This window comes from Parus major, chromosome 3 (assembly GCF_001522545.3).
Source record: "Parus major isolate Abel chromosome 3, Parus_major1.1, whole genome shotgun sequence".
Classification (NCBI taxonomy): domain Eukaryota; kingdom Metazoa; phylum Chordata; class Aves; order Passeriformes; family Paridae; genus Parus; species Parus major.
Genome location: NC_031770.1, coordinates 4027190 through 4047492, shown reverse-complemented (window position 1 = coordinate 4047492; position 20303 = coordinate 4027190). Strand labels below are relative to the sequence as shown.

Here is a 20303-nt window from a genome sequence, read left to right as displayed (position 1 = left end):
TAACCATGCGGGATCCAGCCAGTTATTCTTTGTCAGAAACAGGCCAAAATTATTCTGGGATAATTCCTCCCCACAAGCTGTAGGACATGAGTTTACAGGCAGTTCCCTAGGGGCTTGATTTGCCCAGCATCTCTGGGAAGAGGAGATGCAGGTGATACCCTCAGCATCCACTCCTTGAAATACAGGTGGTCCAGATGGAAAGATCCTCTATATGCAATAACTGCTGTCTCCCTGTATGAGCAAGAGGTAAGAAAGATCTCCTGTTTCCAAGCAAACATTTTTGTGACACACCTCCGTGTCTGCTACTGCTTTCAGGCTGTAATCAGAAAATATGTCAGGGAGACATACATTGCTATATGTTTGTCAAAAGCACATTTCTGTGCATGACTTTTTGATCACTTTGTTTTCCAGGTAACTGTTAAGCTAATGGGAAGCATTGGGCATTCCTGACATCTGGCAAATCTTCAGCAAGAGGAAGACAGAAGAGGAGTGCAGAAAAAGACAGTGAGAGGACATTACTTCCTAAGTTAGCTGGAGGATAAGGTATGCCATTGGAACACAGCAAATATATCACTGACTTTCTTGTTTTCTTATGCTGAAGAGGATTTCTTCATTTGATTCTCATTTGTGTTCTTCTGTGACATAAAATCTGTGATGGCAAGAGATTGTTCTGGCTGGTTGCACTGTGAGAATTCCTGGTGGCCACTGAAAGTGGACAATACATTTTCAGTCATTCACAAACGATGTGTGCAGCCTCACTGAACCTGTTCCTCTGAACAGCACTGCTCACCACTGCAGGAACAGGGGAATGTGTTCCTCAAAGGATCTTTTTCCCCATTCTTCCCACCTGCTCACTTCCCTTTTGGGTCATGCAGCACTTCTCATAGAGGTGATGCTGGCAGCAATGTAAAACCAGTGGTTTTGAGAGCTCTGTGCTGTGGGGCAGTGATGCTTCACATCCTTACTCCTGTTTGTTTTAGTGCACTCAGACACTCAGTATTTCCATCAGTGACCATGGAGTGTTGATGGCTCCCTTACAACAGGACACTGCAGAAGTGGTGGAAGGACCCCAGGCACTGTGGACTCTGTGCCCAGCACATGGCTCTGCCCTGGCACAGTGTGCAGCTCCTGGGCTGTGTGTACACACACACAAACACTTAATTGTTGGCAACTTAATGTATATTAAACATCTTCTGGTAGCGATGAAAGATGGCATCCTCCCAGAGTTTTGCATGAGCTAATCGGCCCTTTGTGTGAAAGTGTAGGTGGGGACTCTTCTAACAATACAAAGTTGGTTAGCTCATCATCTTGGCTCTAGGGGCATACTGATGTGCCCATCCTGCTTTCAGAGCCATGAATAATGCAGTTTTGCTGCTGTCCTCTTGTAAAAAAAGGGAGAGTGTAGTTTCAGGGCTTGGTGCTCAAGCCTGTTTCTCGGTTCAGGGGATGAGCAGAGGTTCACCTGTTATTCACTGGTATCACTCTTGGCTTCAGTCTTCTTTGCACTTGGTATCAGAAATGATACTTATCAGCATAATTGCTATTTCTCAGCCATCAGTTGGAATAACACCCTTGAGGATGAGGCAGGAATGATTCACTATCATGAAGTGAGAGGACCATCTACAGAGGTCTCTGCTGCTCACAGTTCATTTAAACCTGTGTTAACTGTCTGGATGGTGGAGTAATAGCTTAAACCAACAAAATTATCTGGAAGACCCTGACTTTGGGAGGAGAATTAATCTTAAATGTTCTTAAATGTTTATGAATGCAGTTCAGAAATAACCTTAGGTGAAAAAAATGAAGTGCATAATAAAAATACACATAGGGAATCAGGTCAGGCTCCTGGCACTATGTCAGTGGAGCTGGTAGAGAACAAGCTCCAGCCTAAGTCTACCACGTGATGCCGTGGCCAAAAAGATACTTGATATTGGAAGGGATCCTAAGAGCACCCTCTGTATGGAGGTCCTTGTGGTGCTGGAGAGACCCAGGCCTCAGATCCACACTCCAGACTTCAAATAAAGATGTAAACTCCAGAGGAAGTCTGGAGGAGGGCAACAGGACTGATAAGAGGTTTCACAAAACATGACCTGTAAGGAATTATTTTTTAAATTGGATTTGTTTAGTCTAGAAAAGACTGAGGACAGCTGTGAGAGGCTTCACTTGTGAAGACAGTGGCTGAAAGGGGTCAGGTAAAAGAGTGCAGCAGTCATGGGTCTATTTGCATGGGAAGGACAAGAGGAGGTGAGAGTTTAGGAAGCTGTTTCCATAAAGAGCAGGAGATGCTGGAACTGATGATGCAGAGATCTCCATCTCTGGGAGTTTCTAAGGGCTTAAACTAATGTGTCCCATGAGTGGCATAGGTACAAATTGACACAGAAGGGTCTCTCCACACCTACATGATTTGTTTAAATCCATTCTGTGAGTTTTGTTGCTTTCTTGGCAGTAGTAGAAGGAATGTTGGACTCAAGTTTGGTTGCTGACATGGAAAACATGCTGATAGGTGGGTATGTTTGCACAGAAAATGTTGATAAGACAGGAAAAATGATATCGTTGTCAGAAACAACAGCCAAAAGTTTTAGAAGTTCTGCTTCAAAGAAGTGTATTTAAGGAAAACAGCTCCTGTGGTAAAACATCTTTCAGTAAACAAAAGATTTAGCTGGAAAAATTTGCAATGAGCTCTGCAGATTAGCAGCCCAGCACAATCCCAAGATATCTGAAGTGTAGCTACTGATCCTAGAAATGGTCCTTTTCACCATTTAGGATTAAGCAGAGATAACATAACACCTCTGTTTGCAATGGGAAGGGGAGGAAAGAGATTTTCAGGGCAGCCAGAGAGGAACTTCACCTGTGAAAAAAGCCAAGGAAGAGTAAGACTTGAGAAAGACTCTGTGCAAGAACTGCCAGGTTAGGAGGGCAGTGGTATCTCTCAGAGAGCCAAGGAAAGACTGTGGTTCAGCGATGAGAGGCAGAAACCCAGGGCTCAGAAACTGCTGGTTCTCACAAAGCCTGCACTTCTGTGTGTTCAGTCCAGGAAACTGCTGAGTGGGATGTGAAGCTGCCATATGTTTTTGCAGGTGCTTCAAGTGTGTGTGCTCCCCTTATGGATATATGCTTTCTACCAGTTCTGAAATTGGATCAAAGTTGGGTCAAATTCTCCAGGATTAAACTCCTGAGAATTTACAGACCTGGGGTGCTGTGATAATGGTTCTGGACAGCAATTTTACTTTCCCCTATTGAGGCTTGGGTAGACAGAGGGGAGTGCAGCAGGAGATCCACACCAAAGATCAAGGCAGACACATCTGCCTGGCTGTCAGATTTCACACCAGCAAATTGAAAGAAAATTAAAAAAATCCAAAGTCAGATCTGGTCCTTGCTCTGGGAATGCAAAGAGGCCTGAAAGGCTCCTACAGAGATATTAATGCCTGGCATAAAACCACCACAGAAACTTCTGTGCTTCATTGGTTTTTCTATTCCTTTAATAGGAATATGTCAAGTGAATATGAAGGAATGAGATCTTATTGTTAGAATGGTCTTGAGTTGGTGCAACTTCCCTTAAGAGGAGGGCGCTTTGTTCAGCCTCTGCCACCACATCTTAACAGCTGCAGACTCACACCTTAAATCAGCAGTCCTGCAGGTGTGGGAGACAGGGGATCTTCAATTATCAGAAGTGATGGGTTTTGATTCCAAAGCAGATTTTCCTCCAAAGCCCCAGGGACATTTGTATCCTGAGATACCATCCCTCTGTCAGGCATGGAGGATGAGCTGCCACCATCATCATTGCTCTTAGCTTTAATTTCCAGCACAAATAGCCCCAAACCCCTCTGGAGTGGGGGCAGTATGAGACAGACACATTGTCTCTTAATGCAAAACCAATTGTGTTTACTCCATTACCCAGTTCCAAATTACAAGCCTTATCTCACAGGAGCTTGGGATGGCTCTATACTTTCAGAAACTTCATGGTAAATGGGGCATTTTTTAAATACAGTGTTTTCCAGAAAGACTATCTTAAAAATATAGTGCAGTTCAAATCCTCTGCTTCCTTTAATGCTATTTTCAGGCTGTTGTTTTGGGTTTTTTTTCAAATTAGGTTTAGCAACATTCACGCGCTGTTAGATTAAAGGGACAAGGCTTGGGTTTTGCGTGTCTGTACAGAAATAGCTGTTCCCTGGGTGGGCCAGGTGAAGCTGAGCAGAGTTATTGTCCCTTGACTTCCCCAGCCTTCTGGGTGGAGGAGACAGGGATGGGACTGGCTGCCTGCAGGAAAGTCTGGCCAAAAGCACTGGGCCACATCCTTTGTGGAGGTAAATCAACATTGTCTGGGTGGCGTTTCTGGAACCAGGACTATTTTCATCAGGATTAGGCCTTTTCCATATGGTGAGGAAGTGGTAAAGATCACAAAGGGAGGGAAATCTGTCCATGCATGGCAATAATTGCAAGAATCTACAGGGTTTTCCTATGTAGGTGGTGTCATTTTCTCTAAAGAATGAAAGTGTGGCTCTTTCCCTTTAAGGAGACTTGCTGAGCAGCTCCTCCCAATAAGAGAAAAAGCCCAGATGCCCAGAGGAAGAGCTGTGTTGTTGTGATGACACAGCCCCAAAAGGCAAAATGTCTGGATTTTATTTGCAGCTCTGCCATGAGCTTCCTGGATGATTGTGGCCAAGTGAACCAGGTGTGTTGTTGCAGCAGCCCCTGTGCCCTCTCTGCACAGGCACCAGTTGTACGTTCACTTGGGGCTTTGCACAGAAGTCCAGCAAATGCAAAGCTGCAGGGAATGTGCTGCCCTGCTTTACCCCAGGAGAAGGGGCATGAGTTAGGGAAGCCACTGAATCCCTGACAGCAGGGATCTGGATCCAGAAACAGGGGAGAGTGTCAGAGTAAAGCCCACCTCACCCAATGGCCCATTGCTGGCAGACGGTGCTAAAGGAGGAAAACAAAGTCAGCGTGAGCAGAGTTGGACTTCCAGAGCTGGGAGTGGTTCATGTGAACTCAGCAACGCTCAAAGGATTTCTAAACCTGGGAGCATGAGTAGTCCAGGATGAGCTCTCAGGGCACCTTGGGATTTTTAGCTTCCTTGGAGCAAGACTCATTTCTTCAGCTCTACGTCAGACTTGCTGGGTCACACAGGGCTTTTGTAGCTGCTGCAAAGAACAGCCTTCTCATGGCTGTGTCAGCTCTCACAAGGAAGTGATGCTGCCTGCCAGGGAATTGAGGCTAAATGCACTGGTGTTTCCTCATGCTTTGGAAAGGAAGAGAAGTCTGGAGAGAGTTATTGTTGTGGTGTACAGGAACTTTGCCAGTATAATGCCCTGTAATAACAGCTAGTCTTCCTTCAGGTCATTAAGTTACCTATTTTTTAGTATTCTTGCTCATGACAAATGGATCTTGAGTTTAGAAGTTCTCTCCTCTCTTTCCTTTTTCCTGACTTGCTAAATATACTTGGGATGGTTTTTTTGGGGTTTTTTTTTTATGGTGCTGTATCCAAATATCCCTGTTTAAGTGTCATCTTCCAAATCTCTCCTCCAAGGAGCCGTGACCAGATAACCAATGCATTTGTGTTCCGTCTCCATGTCTCAGTGGGAGCTAAAGCACAAGGAAATATTCTGAAGGGCACTACAGATGATGAAACTGGATTTAGAATAAGGAAATGTCTGTCTGCTCTCAGAGATAGTCTCACATCTGCTTTGTCTGTGCCCCATAACCGAGCTGCACCCTGGAAGCCACAGAGCTGAGTTAGGGAGGAGCTGGGTTGAGCTTTCAGCCCAGCTCGTGGTGGGGTTCATACATCCAGGCTCAGGATGGTGTGAATGTGGCTACATTCAGCCTGGAGATGGCTGGTGTCCAGCTGGCTGGGAAGGGGGCTGGATGGACAGGCAGCTGTTCGCCTCGGCCAGCACCGACATGCCCAAATTCTCCTCATGTGCAACTGGAGGGTACTCAGATATTCCAGTGATGAGGGCAGTCTGAGAACCTGTTTAGACCAGAGCATGGGTTTCAGTGGCAGTTTTCTGGCTGATTAATTGGGTGACTTTGTGCAAGTCTCAGCTTGCCATTGCCCTATCCAATAAATGGGAATAGCAGCATTTGTCTCCCTTTGTAAAACACTTTGAGGTCTACGGATAATCCTCCTCCTTTTTCCCACCCATCATTATGGGACCAAGTGGAATCTTACGACACATTGAGTTTCTGTGGTCTGGCGTTTGCCAAGCATCTGAGAATGACTCCTTGGCTTGAGTTTGCAACGTCTGTGAGTGCCACGTGACTTGTCATGGCAGCTCCTCGTTGAAACCAGGTCACCACTCACCTGAGAGAGCTTGAGATGGGGAGAGGAGCTGAAGTGGGCACAAGGAGGATCCAGACCCTGGGGCATCCTGTAGCCACACACATCAGCAATCCATCAGTAACCCACAGCACTTTGTGGTTCAGAGCTCTGCAGACACGTACAAGTGGAAAACTCCAAAAGAGAAGATTCCTCTTGACCACCACACCGCTCTCTGTCACCCTGGGGAGCAGTAGGCAGAGCTGGAGAAAGATCTTCCTCTTGGGCATTTGGAGGTGTTCTCATAACATGATGTTCAACAGTTTGAACTCAAGGACCTTGTGCTATAGTGCACTACTGATATTTTAGGACACAGTTACATCTTTCTCTGGTTGTCCTTGGAATCATAGAATAGAATGGGTTGGGTTGGAATGGACCTTAAAGATTATCTGCTTCCAACACCCCTGCCATGAGCAGGGATGGTACCCACTAGATCAGGTTGCTCAGGGCTCCATCCAACCTGGACTTGTCCAGGGATTTGCTCCTTATGTTGGGATGTAAATCCATCCTTCAGTCTCACGCCAAGCATGTACCAACAGGATGTGCTACTGAAGTTATGCTGTTTCTTACAATGACATGAAAGAAAACCTAAATGATTGCAAGTAAACCTTGAAGAAGGGAGTGAATAGCTAAGAAATCAGGTTGCTGGTACACAGAAATCTTTCCAAAGAACATTTCAAGGCTGGAGGAGCCTTGAAGAGCCAGGAAATGAGCAGAGATCAGTATCAGGTGGCAGAGCTTACAGGAGAGAGGCTTGAAGAGAGGCTTGATCACAATCTCCAGGTACTTACAAGAGGAAGGGAAATGAGGCAGATGTATCCAGACATATTCTGGCTGAAACTTGAAAGTGAATAATTTTTACTTTCTGTGGTGGTGGGGAACAGGAGGAGGAGCAGTCCCTTCCTGCAGAGTTACACCCCAGGGCTCCTGTAGGTCCTGGGTGGCTAGGGGCAAGTGTTTGAAAGAGCTGTAGTTGTAAGAGGAGTGAGCCAGAGGTGTGTGGTGGCCTTTGCCGCGTACAGGAGCAGATCAGGGGATCCTCCTGAGTCCTGTAGTTCAGGATCCAGTGATTTGGACTTCTTCTGCCACAGTAGCATTAAAGCAAACTTTGTCTTCTCATCTCATCAAGCGCTGAGCCCCACCAGTGAGGGTAAAGCTTTGGAGAGGGCATAGAGCTTCAAGACTCAACTCCAAACACCATCAGTTATCTGGGCCAGCCTGAGCTGCCTCTTTTCTTGTCCTTTGCCTCCAGTGTATCATTACAGGATGACAGCAGCAGAATTACCTGGTGCTCTCATCTCTCCCTTAAACCAGAAAGAAACCCAAACAAACAAGTAACATACCAAGAGCCCATGAGTGAGTGCACATGAAAGGCTGCAGATTCCCAGAGCAGCACTTGGAGTCTGCTCTCTGGACCAGGGCTGTGAGGAACTCAGCACCTGGCTGGGCTGGACCCAATGGCTCTGTGTTTCATGAGTCCTATCAAGTATCATCTGTCCATACACAAGCTGTGTTTTACTTATAAAGTAAATTGCATTACATGGGCTATAATGTACAATTTCAAAGCAGACCCACCTTAAAAACATTTTGTTTAATAAAATAACTTAATTAGAAGAGAGCTTCTGGCTGATGTGGTTGAGGCTGTGATAATTTTTCCTTCTCAAATCATTTTCTCTGTTTATTATACTTAATTATAGTGTAATTATGTATCCATCCTCTAGGCAAATTATGCAATCAGAAAATGTGAGTGGTTCATTTGCCACTGCTGTTGGGACCAGTGTTTACATCCCTAGTACAAAATATGAGCATAATTCCTATTATTTATAGTATTACGTATATGCATATATATAAAAGAAGTTTCACACAGGATGAAGAATTGGTGTAAATATTTTATTGGCACTCATTTTTGCATCATCCACTCAATTCGTTTGTGGCTTACTAATAATGGAGACACCCAAAGCTCAGGTAAGTAAAATCTTTACCATGAATTTTCTCAAACATAAATACATTGCTAAGGAATGTGGAAGTTGCACAGCTGAGCTTTAATTTTGATAGGAGGGTTATTATTACTTTTAAGAGCTGGTTTTGCATTTCACTTCCTAATATTTCAGGATTTAACAAGAGAGAAAGGAACCCTGCAATATCCAGCTGTGGAGTTGTGTTCACATCATGGGTTCAGACTAACCTATTTTTAGCCATGTGCTTCATGAACTTTCTAACCATGGCAGCCCTGACTTCAGCAGACTGAGTTGTTTGTTCTTCCTCTTGTTTCCCTTGATGGGAGTTGACAGATCACGTTTGAACATACCAAAATGTGAAGCCAAGTGTCCAAATCTTGAAAACCCTCCTGAGATGGATGTTTTCTCCTTCTTTGGCCAGCTCTCAGAGTTAATACAAACTGAATTCCCACTTGGCAATTTCAGCTTCTCTGTCTGTCCTTATTTTGCAGAATGAAGCCACTCACACCAGCGGAGCAGGTGGGGGAGGTAACACATCTACTGCTGGAGCTCAGCCCCCCATGTCTGTTACAGCTGGCAGAGGTGAGACATCCACTTCACCATCCCACACAGAGAAGGAAAAAGGTGATTCCTGATCATCCTCACCAGCCTGCAGCTGCCCCATGGCCTCAAACAGCCTTTCCCTCTCCCCACCCTCAAAATGCAACCGCTGCCCCATTCCTCCCTCTCCCTGAGAAGAGAACTGTCAGTTGTGGTCTCTGAGGGAAAGGCACTGCCCCAGCCAGCCTGGAATAAAGCTACAGAGTGGAGAATCAAAGCCCAGATCCAGGCAGATACTTTGTGGTAACCTAAGATCCCATGAACATCTGGGGAGATTTTTGAAAGGAGCCAGCGAATACTCCTGGGCAGGGGCTGCTGCTCCATCCTGACCCTCTGGGGAGCTGCAGTCACACACACAGAGGGGCCCAACCAGCCCAAAACGGGTGCAAGCAGCCAAGCCACTGCTCCCCGTGCTGCCTGTAGCAGCAGGTGGGACACAGCACGTGGGGTGCCACATGCCAAGAGTCCCAAGCCTGGAGCAGGCAGCAGCTCCATGGAGAGCTGAGGGACCACAAGACCAGGCGCTGACTCAGTCCACGGCAAGGAGGCATCTCCCAGAGCGGGGTGAGATGGGAGCAGTAGGTACGTAAGATGTTTTTGTTTTTTCCTGATGTTATCCCATTTTCCCAGGTCCCAGGTTCAGACAGCTGTCTGCCATGTGCTTTGGCCAGACACCGAGGCGCTAACCGTGAGCTGGCATTGCTGCCATGAGCAAGGGGACAACGCTGTGGAGCGTCTGGGCCGTGCCAGCCTCTTCCCACAGGGATTTTGCATGGGCTGAAGTAGGCTGAGACTGGGCAAAGGGTGCTCTGGGCCCCTGCCAGAGGAGGATTTGTCCATTATAGTCTCACTTACTTTTGGGGTGTGGCCTGAAAGGGAGTGTTGGAATATTTGTAGGGGGCTTTCCACATTTTGTTATGAAACCCTTGGGTTTTCCATGCCTTGAATTTGGTAGCACATACCTTAGCAAGCAATTTTACAGATGCTTGGCTCTGAGGTGATGCTTCCCACCTGTTGGTTTGTAAATGCTGAGGAATGAGTGGTGTATTTAACCATTTCTGAGCAATGGGGAAGCTGTGGTGCAATTTACCTGAGGTCAGGCAGAAGTCTGAAGGAAGAGCGTGGAGCAGGAGTTGGACTGCCAAGTCCCCAGCAGCCAGGCACAAATGGATCCTTTCCTCCTCTATCCTTTCTGTCCTTTCCTGGTCTTGTTTCCCCTTGTAATCCTAGGGGGGGAAATGAAAGAGGGGGAAATTAAATGCAGGTTATAAACTCCAGTGTCTGCACTAGGGGAATCTGCACCCAAATGCAAGTGGATGAATTTGATCCAGTATCTGCCACTGATTCTTAAAGAACTTCTTGCCTCAGAGGGAACTGGTTCAGAAACCAGCCAAGAGCTGAGATCCCACAGCTCTGAGTGGGGACAAGGGCCACCCTTCCTAACTGAGGCTTAACCACCTGAATTTCAGTTATTGGGAAGCCATAATGAGAAGCCTGGCCTATTTTTATATCTTGGAGCCCCCCTGGAAGCCTCAGCCCCAGAAATGTGTCCCAGCACTGCTTCAGCACACGCTGAGCCTCACACAGTGTCCGGGGGAGCATTGCACCCATATCTGAGCTGTCGTGAGCTAAAGCCAGCAGAAGTAGCTTTCCATTCACACCTTCTGCTTTCATGTCAACATGCCATAATGACATGAGGCAGCAGATGGATGCAGACCAGGAAGAATATTTGGACATATTAGGCAATGGGGATTGGTCCATTCAGCTCACACATCTCCAGCTGAGAGATCACAAGGCTGCAAAGGACCAAACCAAAAGCTTCTCACAAACAGAAGCAAAATGGGCTCTGCCCAGGTTTACTGAACATTTTATTTAAACCACCAGCTCCTGTCTCAGTCTGCAAAACCCTGCCATTAAAACTGCTAACAGAAGGACCCCATTTTCTTTGGGTTCAGAGACTTTCTCAGAGTTGACACCTTTCTCCTCTGGGGAAGGGCTGAACAGCAGACATCCAGCTAGAATCCTGTGGCAACAGATAAAGGTAAACCACACTTTTCAGCCAGCTCTGGGATGTGTTTCTCAAAAGCTTGGGTGTCTCTGGTGCTCTCTACTCTGTCTGTGAAGCTATTACTTTGCATAATAGAAGGGAGCAATGCTCGACCATCTGGTAGCAACACCACCATAAATTTAGGTTGATTCACTCTCCCATCAGCAACAGGAATGGAGCTTCCTTCTTGTTTTCCTTGATCTCAGTCCTGTGCTAGAAAGGCAAAGCCAGAAGGAGCCATAGGGGAGTGAACTGTACCCTGAACTGGGTTTTTTAATTCTGAGGGACATGTGAGATTCCTTCACAACATTTCCCAGTTCTGTGTGAGCACAGAGATGAACTCAGTAACCCCAGCTGGGAGAAGACACTGGGTATCATCCTGTGTGCAAATGCCCCTTTCACCCCCAGCAAAGCCTGGGGATTGGGGTCACATCCCCTGGGCATCGTGCCTGGGGAGTCACCACTGAGGTCACTGTCACCAAGCAGGACCACACACACACACACATCCAACACAAATGAGAGGGAGGTGCTGAGCTCACTCATGTCCAGCGTGGAGAGACCTCCATCACCCCTGAGGGACTATTTATCTTGGGGACCAAGCCACTTCTTCATCCCCATTGCTGGTTTTCTTAGAAACCTGGGAAACTACTATTAGCTGCCATTCCTCTACATCAAAAGGAATATCCAGACCTGTACTCCTGTTTATCCACTCTTGGTGAGCGTAGTCAGACGGTGAAGGCCTGGATGCTGGAGTTTATGGCTTAAATCAATGGGATTATTCATGAGTTGAGAGATAACCATGTGCTTTTATGCTTGGCTGGAGCGGCGTCTCAAGCTGACAGCTGGGAGTCAAAAGCTCTGAGTCACTGGGTCCCTCCTCTCTCTCCTTCCTGTGTGACCAGTCTGCCCGTGTCTGCTTCCCTGCCTGCCGCATAAGGAGGATGACAATCGCTTTTATCTGATGGTTGCTTTCAAATGGCCCTAAAGGCCTCTTCTGGCCTGATGAAAATTCAGTACAAGCTGGACTAGCATGGAAAGATGGGAGGACATTTAACTAATGAAAGCGCTGGGGCTCAGGAAGGCAATTACATCCTTTCTTCCTCCCCACATTCCCACACAGGCTACTGGTGATCGCTGCAAAATCTTCTACGGGCAGAGAGGAGTGGGAGGCCATGGAAAGGGTGAGACAAGGCCCTCGGAGCTTGGGGGAGCCTCTGTGGGGTGGTGGTTGGGGTGACCAGCACAGCAGGTTCCCAGCAGTAGTCACACCTTAAAAGAGGCTCCTTTCAATTAAAAAAACTTGATCCTGCAAGCCTCTGCTTCACCATATGTACTTTGTAAAACAAAAACATGCACAGGAACTAGAGACAAAGGGAGATACATGGGCCAAATGCATGTATTTTATGCCCCAATTTACAGTAAATCCTCAGAGGGGTTTCCACATTTAGCACGTACCTCTCTAAATAAAAGATGATTTTAAATATAGACCCCATCCCTTCTCCTGCTGTTCCTGTGCAGTGTTGGTCAGTGCTGCTGTGGGGTCTCTGTCCCTGTGGACCTGTGCAAGACCCACTCAGTGCTGAGTTTTAGGAGAAACAAGCAGTGTGAGCTGCTTCGAGGGCTGATGGTGCCTTTTCCTGGTCCAGTTGTCCCCTTGCCACCATTGCTGGGAGGAGAAGCTGCTCCTGCAGCCCCCATTTTGGGGGAAGCTGCCTTTGGCATATGCCTGTAAGATGGGCTGTTCTGCACCTCCCTGCTGGTTAGCAAGTCAAATAGGAGAGTGTGAGAAACCCTGTGTAGCTGCTGTGCCCAGGAGGGTGTGCAGGCGTCCTCCCAGCTGCCCCAGCATCAGTAAATATAATTGCCCTCACTTTCCATTGATAGACATCAAAAAACAATTAAGAATCAAGCTCTTCAAATTGATAGGTCTCCTGAATTTGAAACATTTTTCATTATTTGGCTGGTATCACTGCCTAGATTAGATTATTTTTTTTAAAGGGAAGATTAAAATAAACAGTATTTATGGTTTAATTATTTGAATGACTAAGAAGCTACAGCTTTATTTTAACTTCACAGAGGACCAGAAGATGTTTTTAATGATATGTTTTACTCACATAGGACCTTTCATCCAAGAATCTCAAACTGCTTTTCAAATAATTAATTAATCCTTGTACCTCTCCATGAGACAGTTATTATCTCTGATGGTACTGATGGGTAAGCAAAGGCACAAAGACGTCAAGGCAAAAACTGTTTTCCAAATATTAATTAACTAATTCTCTCACCATTCTGTGAGACTGTTACTATCTCTGCCACTACCAATGGGTAAAACTAAGGCACAAATCTGCGAGTAACTCACCCGAGGCCATGCAGGTGAGTCAGGAGCAGCTCTGAGAATAGCTCTGAGCTCATTGTTTCCAGCAAGTCCTACTCCGTATTCCTGACAATGGGCAGCACATTCCCTGGTGTGAAGCACAGCTGAAACCAGCTGCTTTATGAAAATATTTCCTCTGGTCTGTCTTCATCCATCGCAGATCATGTTTGCCCACATCAATCTGCAGTTTCTTTTGAACTTGTTGTGGCTGGTGGAAGCCGGAGTAGCCGTGAGGAGAAATGTTTGGTTTAAAAGCCCTGGGGAGCTTTGAGATGTTCTGGTGGTGGGGCTGTCCAGCAGCACACAGTGGTTCCAGAGCTCATCCCTGTGCCCAGCCTGTGTGGCATCCTCAGCCAGCACGGCCTCAGGCTCAGCCAGGCACAGGGTGCCACAAGCAGGGATTGCTGCCATCACTCCTCTCCTGTGTCCCAGCCTGCAGCCCCAGAGCAAGCACGTGCAGGGCCCCAGGTGTAATAACCTGAGCTGCTGAACCTCTGTGTGTGTGTGTGTGTGTGTCCTGCCCCTTCCACCCACCTCCTCCAGGATGTGGCCAGCAGGGTATCTTTAAGGGCCTGTGCAAGAGAATGGGAAGAATGTGGGAACCCTGCAGGCCAGGACCCCTCAGCAGCCAAACCCACCTTGTCCCTTGCCCAGTCCATCAGCTCAGGATTGGTGTGTGTTGATGGTGTGGAGCAAGAGTTTCTGTGCTCCCCAGGAGGAAAAGGTAGGAAGCTGGAGGCACTCTCTGCCCCCAGGAAGGGTCCAGCTGTAGGATTCTCTGCACAGGCACCTGAACCCTCACCACAAGCAAATCCCAGCTGAGCTATTTCAAACATGGGCTTGGCCCCATCAAATGCAGTCTCATTTCCACATGAAAGGGCTGGAGAAATATGAAGCCAGCTCATCTGTATTGATAAAAATTTGGCATTGCATTCCCCCAGTTATCTAAGCTTTCTGTGTACATTAATCACAATGCAAAGACCTGGAAGATGGGGTGCACCTCAGCGGTCTTTCTGGGGATGGATTTTTTTATGGGTTGTTTTTTTGGGGTTTTTTTTGGTTGATTGTCCTTTTTTTTCCCCTAAACTTCCTTTGTCCAGTTCCACTCTGCTGGAGTCTGATTGCTCTCTCTCCTCTGCAATTTGGATGTCTCACTCTTTGTGCTCCAGCTCTGATGCAAGCGCTCGGGTGCCGAGTTTGCCAAAGCTGGCACGAGCACCCCGTGCTCGTCTAGACACAGCCTAAGTGTGGCACTAATGCCAGGCTTCCACAGGCTGAGCTTGGCATTTGTCAGAGCTCTGCCCACAGTCAGCACTTTGATCTTTATCCTTGAAAACCACAGCCATTGACAAAGGTAAAATGAATTTCTGACTTTGAAAGACTTTGATGGCATTCCCCTGTTTTGGTTTGCGTTTTGGTTTTGGGTTTTTCTTTTTTTTTCTCCTCTCCTTTGCTCTTCCAGCTGAACTTCATCATAAAGCTTCTGATTACAGCTGCAGCTCCAGGACCAGAGAGAGGTCATGCTGTCTTGTTTTCTGCTGGTTTAAAATCTGAAGAGGAAACCCTGGGACACTTCTGAGACAGTCTGCCAGTGAGTGAAATGTAAACCGTAATGGGAATTGGAGATAGAGGCCCCTCAGGATCTGGTCTTGTACCTTCTTTAAAAAAACAAACCAAAACAAAATCATCCTGAATGAGGCCAAGTGCCAAGAGCAGGAGAGAATGAGAACTATTTGGTGTTAGATTTCCAGCTGGAAGTCTGCAGCCTGCCAAGCACTGCTCTTTGCCTCTGTAGCCCTGGCTGAGCTGAGGCAAGGGCCTTCTATCAGACATTGTACAGAAATGCTGTGAGAATGCCCTGCCTGCAGGTGCTCATCATGACATAAACATGGTGAGCAAATCCAGTGCTGCTGCTCCATCTGCCCAGTAGGAAGGGTCACACAGGGCACCTGAAATTCACTGAAGGGCTCCAGGTGCCTTCATGGCAGTGATCCCATTAAGTTGTCAAAGATGACAAAGATGGCATCTCTGCTGGCAAGCTGTTGGCTCCAAAAGTGGCAGCTGTGCCTCGTGTGTGCCACCACTTCTGACACTTTTCCCTGCTCTGAGACACAGGGTTTGGTTCACTGAGGAGAAGTGCTGCACATCTCTGAGCAGCTCTCTCTGCTAGAGAAAATGTCAGCAGCTTTGAGCCACACTTTCTGTAAGGTTATAAAAGCCAATTGTGAGATGTCTTATCCCTTTGAATTTACTGGAGGAAGCACTTTACATGAGAGACCTTCAGCGAAGTACCTCACCAAGCTGGATGAATTTCAATGGAAGCAGGAGAGGGGTGTCCTTCCACTGGGCCTGGAATGGGAGCAGGGATTGAAAGAACTGGAGATTAATACCATGGACAGTGCAAAAGGGGGAGGCTTTAATTAAGGGAGATGGACAGTGTGTTATTTGCATATCTGTAAAAACCTTCTAGGGACTGGGAGAGAAAACCAGGTTTGCTGAGGTCAGTGGGATTTTTGCCACAGAAGGCCAGGTGGATCCAGCTCTCTCCCTAAATACCTGCATGGAAAAGTCCAGAGACCTTAAGTGATGGCAGTGACTGGAAGCACCAACAGGGATGGCCAATCCCTAAGGCAGAACATCCCAGATGTTTGGGGTGATTTTGGGGTGTCCAGCCCCTGGTGAGCAAAGCCCATTTGTCAAAAAGGACTTTGTTAACCAAACAAGTGAAAAACAACTCTACCTTCAAGGTGACTGGCTGCCAGCTGGAGCTGGCTGAAAACTTTCCTCTTGTCATATATAAATATTACATATACACACACATGGTTGGCAAGGAAAAACCTTATGTAGGTGGTATGTCTGTTTGAGATAGAGGGATATTTACATTTTATGCTTATAAACTCACATAGATATATAGTCCTAATACCTAAAAAAATTTTCTTTTCCTGAACACTTCACCAGTTGATTCACAGATGCCAAATGTTGAGACAATATGTTAAATAGAAATGTTGACAGTTTCCCATGGAGAGTTTTCTGCAGCCTTAGAGAAGCTCTACTCAACATTTGTTTTGAGATGTGAAGGAATTTGATTAACATTTTGCTATTGCCCACTGCTGAGTACTCTGAGTTGAGCTGGGACCGGAGGAGCACTGGATGAGTAAAGCTCTTTTCTTATTTACAGCCTCATCGAAACAATGAAGTAGCAGGAATCTCCTTGGAGAGCAATGGATCACAGCACTTGTCAAGATGATTTCCAAATCAAAGATTTGAATTCCAAGTTATCTTGCAAGGGTATAATTTTGGAGCCAATCAAGGCAATGGCAAAAATCCCAATTTCTGCACAATATTCTTAATGGAGCCTCTGAAATTTTGGAGCTTTCACATATTATATATTATATACTATAGATTATATGATGGCTAAAAGGTCCTGCCCAAATTCAGCATCTGTGAGCCTTACAGAGGAATGACCATAAAGGGGAGTGATGAAAAAGGTCAGTCCTGTTAAAAAACAAATACCAAATTTTAATGAGACCAAAGGGAGAATGAAGAATTCAGTACTTAATACTGACACCTGCCACTTGCAAAATACCTCCAGCACTAGAAACAAATATCTGGGAGAGTTTGGAAAAGTTTAGTCACTCATTTGCTCCTCCTTTGTTTCCATTTCAGCCACTGGTCCATCTGCCCAATGACACCACTGACATTGCTCAATGTCACGAAGCGGAGCTGCGGGAGTTGCTCCGTGTGCTGCTTCCAGGTGAGATGGCAACAGGAACAGCTATAATTCTTACAGAACACAACAAGGCAAAAGAAGATTAGTTAATGTTTTTGGATATAGTTGTTAGGTCCCAGAGATTAGTCAGAGTGCCCCTAAATATCTCTGTCACTGAACTCTGATTTCCAAGTTCTTTGCTCCCAACGCCCACCGGCTTTGAAAACCCAGCTGAGCTCTGGCTGCTGTGCCAGGAAAACCTTCTGGGATCTGCCCAGTTCTTGGTCCTCAGCAGACCATTTCAGGAGGGGAAGCAAGAGGCACATCCACGTGGTGCATCTCCTGGTAGGAAAATGCCCTCATTGTAACTCCTGTGGCACAGGTGACCCCTCGAGCTCCATTCCCAGTGTTGCAGCTTCCAGTGGCGTCATTTGGAAGGGATCAGCCCCAGAGTCCTGGTCCTAATAAATATGGCAATTCTGATGCTGTCATTTAAGAAAATTCAGTTTCCCAGGGAAACCTCAGACAAAAGAACCAACCCAAGATATTTATCACTTCACACTACGTTAATGCAAACAAAAACATTGCACGCTGCAATAAATCCATTACGGAGTCTTACCAGAACAAACTGATATTCCCATGTGGCCAATTTCAAGCTGGAAGGGTTTGGGTTGTTTTTTGCTATTAATATTCTTTCGTAATGGAGAAGGCATTTTTCAATTGAATGAAAAACTTTGCCTCCAAAAATGTTCAGTTTCAATGAAAGATTTAGAGGTTTCAGCAAGAAAAAACGAAGACCAGCAATTCAATGATTGCCTGAGTGAGAGATTTCTTCAGTATTCCGCCTCTCCCCATCACCTCAAAAAAGTCAAAAAGTAAAATATTAACTGAAAGAACCAAATCCACCCATGTCATCAACATTTTTCATGGGGGAGAGCCGTGGTCCCTGGCTGCCTCCATCATTTACTTTGCAGTAATGATATGTTTATGTGTTAACCCCAAAATTAGCTCGGCCGAGCCGGGAATGCCCACAACGACTCCCTGAGGGACATATTTGTACCTGCAGAGCAGGACTGGGTGCAGTCACACACAGGCAGGGCCGGCCCAGGAGAACCCCTGGAGTTGTAAAAGCAGAGTTCAGCAAAGCCTGGCTGAATGGCACCATTTAAGCCTCAAAGGAGAGCCCAAGTGCCAGCCAGCACAAAGAGATAAGGAGCACCCCAGAGAGGCCCACAAAGGTGGCTCTGATGAGCAGTGCTTGGCTTTGCTCCCACAGGGGTCACAGCTGGGTCCTCTATTAAATTTTTCTCAACACAGGAGTATTGACAATTTATACCAAGTTACTCACTAGTATTTGACAGTCCTGGCATCAGCAAAGACAGTCAAAGGCTCTGTTATCTTCTTTAATAATGTGGCAAATTTGGCTCTGAGGAGACAAAGGTCCAGCAGAGCATGTGGGGAATGTCACTCGTGTGGGTAAAGCTGAACCTTTGTCTCTCTGAAGGTGCATCCTGGGCTTAGCTACAAGAGCCTTCATCTGGAAATACCAGTGACTGGTAAAATGTGTCCATTCAGATTTTTTTTTTTTAATTACCTGTTATAACTAGAGGGAGAAACTATTTCCATTTCATTGCCAGTATCCTTTTGGAGCTGAAGTTTCTGTGTGCACACGCAGCATTCAGGTACATCACACTGAATCATTGGTGTGGCAAAGTCATTCCCAGTCTGTTTGTTTTCTATGTGCCATCCTATCAGCTCCAACTGAGTTGGGAAGAGGTAAAGCAACGAGAACGGGCAGTTTTTAAGGTTGCACCAAGTAGAAGGTAAGAAAATATAATAAATTTTATTTCATGCCTTCTTGCCAATTGCTAGAAATGTGCAGTCCATATGAATGCTCATAACAAGGAGGGAATGTTGGGAAAACCAATAAAGATTTTGTGGTCTTAACTATAATGAATGTAGTTTGATATAGAGTCTGTTTTTCACTGCATGGCAAAATGAATCATAAAATACTGGACCTTGAAACTCCTGCATTTTTTAACAATAGCCTGGGGACAGTTTACAGTGTAATGAATTGTAATTAACCCACCTTCAAAATCTTTTATGAGTATTTTGCCAATTAGCTTCGCATGCTTGCTAATGACTCATGGCCAGCGCATGTCTTTACAGAGCAGGGTTCACAGCACACACCAGCCCAGGAAGGCAGCAGAGGGACACAGGATGGGGAGGGAGATGCAGGTAAGAACCAACAGTCCTAGCAACCTACATATTTCAGTGTTCAAAGAGCCTCTGCTGTTCTCCCAGCCCCAAAATAACTGCTATAATGTATAGCGACGTCAAAAGGCTTTGGTTTCCAAAGGATTGCGAGGAATGCAAAGGGCTCAAGTCCTGACATCTGTTGTTACTTAGTACTAACATATATAATGCTGCTAATTGCTGAGCCATCTTTGTTTTCCTTACTTAGCACTAGGGTTAGAATTATTTTATTTTTGTGGTTCATGGCTTCCTGCCACTTGCAACACAAAGTCCACTCTAAAGAAAATAAAACAACTACCAGGCTGCCTACTAACAGTGTGTGGAGGGCTGGGGCTACCTCTTCCCCCTCTTCTGTTTTAGGTGGTGTTTTTCTTGCTTTTTGATTTTTATTTTTAAATTAAGGTAAGAGGAGACAGCAGAGCTGGGACCTGACCAGTGTCACAGCAAAAGGCCACATGTGTCAGTACCCTGTCTCCCAGTATCCCATCTCCCAGTATCCCGTCTCCCAGTACCCCGTCTCCCAGTATCCCATCTCCCAGTATCCCGTCTCCCAGTACCCCGTCTCCCAGTATCCCATCTCCCAGTATCCCATCTCCCATCACAGCCAGGAGGTGATGCAGGCAATGCAGAATCAATCCCTCCCCTGCTGTACCCTCCTTGCTCCAGGCAATCCGCGGTTTATGGACTTCCCGAAGCAGAGGCTGCCTGCAGACCAGCGTGTTTTAACAGCCACCCATGGATCTGTCCTCCTCAAATGTTTTTGATCCCTTTCTCAAGCCATTTATAACTTTTGGCCTCCGCAACATCCTGTGGCAGTGAGTTCCACAATTTAATTATGCTTTGTATGAAAAAGTACTTCCTTCTGTTGGTTTAAACCTTCTTGTGTGACAGCACCACCAGGTCCCTCTAATTCTTAGGAGAACCGGTGAACAGCCAGTTCCTGTTTGCTTTCTTCTGTGCCAGGCATGATCTGATAGACCTTTACTGAACCTCCTGCTTGTGTCATCCCTTTCCACTCTGAAGGCACCTCATCTCCTTATTTTTCC

At 46.2% G+C, this 20303-nt stretch overlaps 1 long non-coding RNA gene across 4 annotated transcripts; it reads left to right on the top strand.

Moving 5' to 3' along the window:
- Positions 1-416: 416 nt before the first annotated feature.
- On the top strand, positions 417-19766 carry LOC117244125. Of its 4 annotated transcripts, XR_004496625.1 has the most exons (7): positions 417-543; positions 8766-9456; positions 14786-14883; positions 16471-16780; positions 16959-17046; positions 18757-18824; positions 19171-19766. It is a non-coding gene; the product is annotated as an uncharacterized LOC117244125 (long non-coding RNA). The 4 variants fall into 4 exon arrangements; XR_004496624.1 differs by having other exon boundaries at positions 18757-19766; XR_004496623.1 differs by having other exon boundaries at positions 16959-18824.
- The last annotated feature ends 537 nt before the right edge of the window (positions 19767-20303 follow it).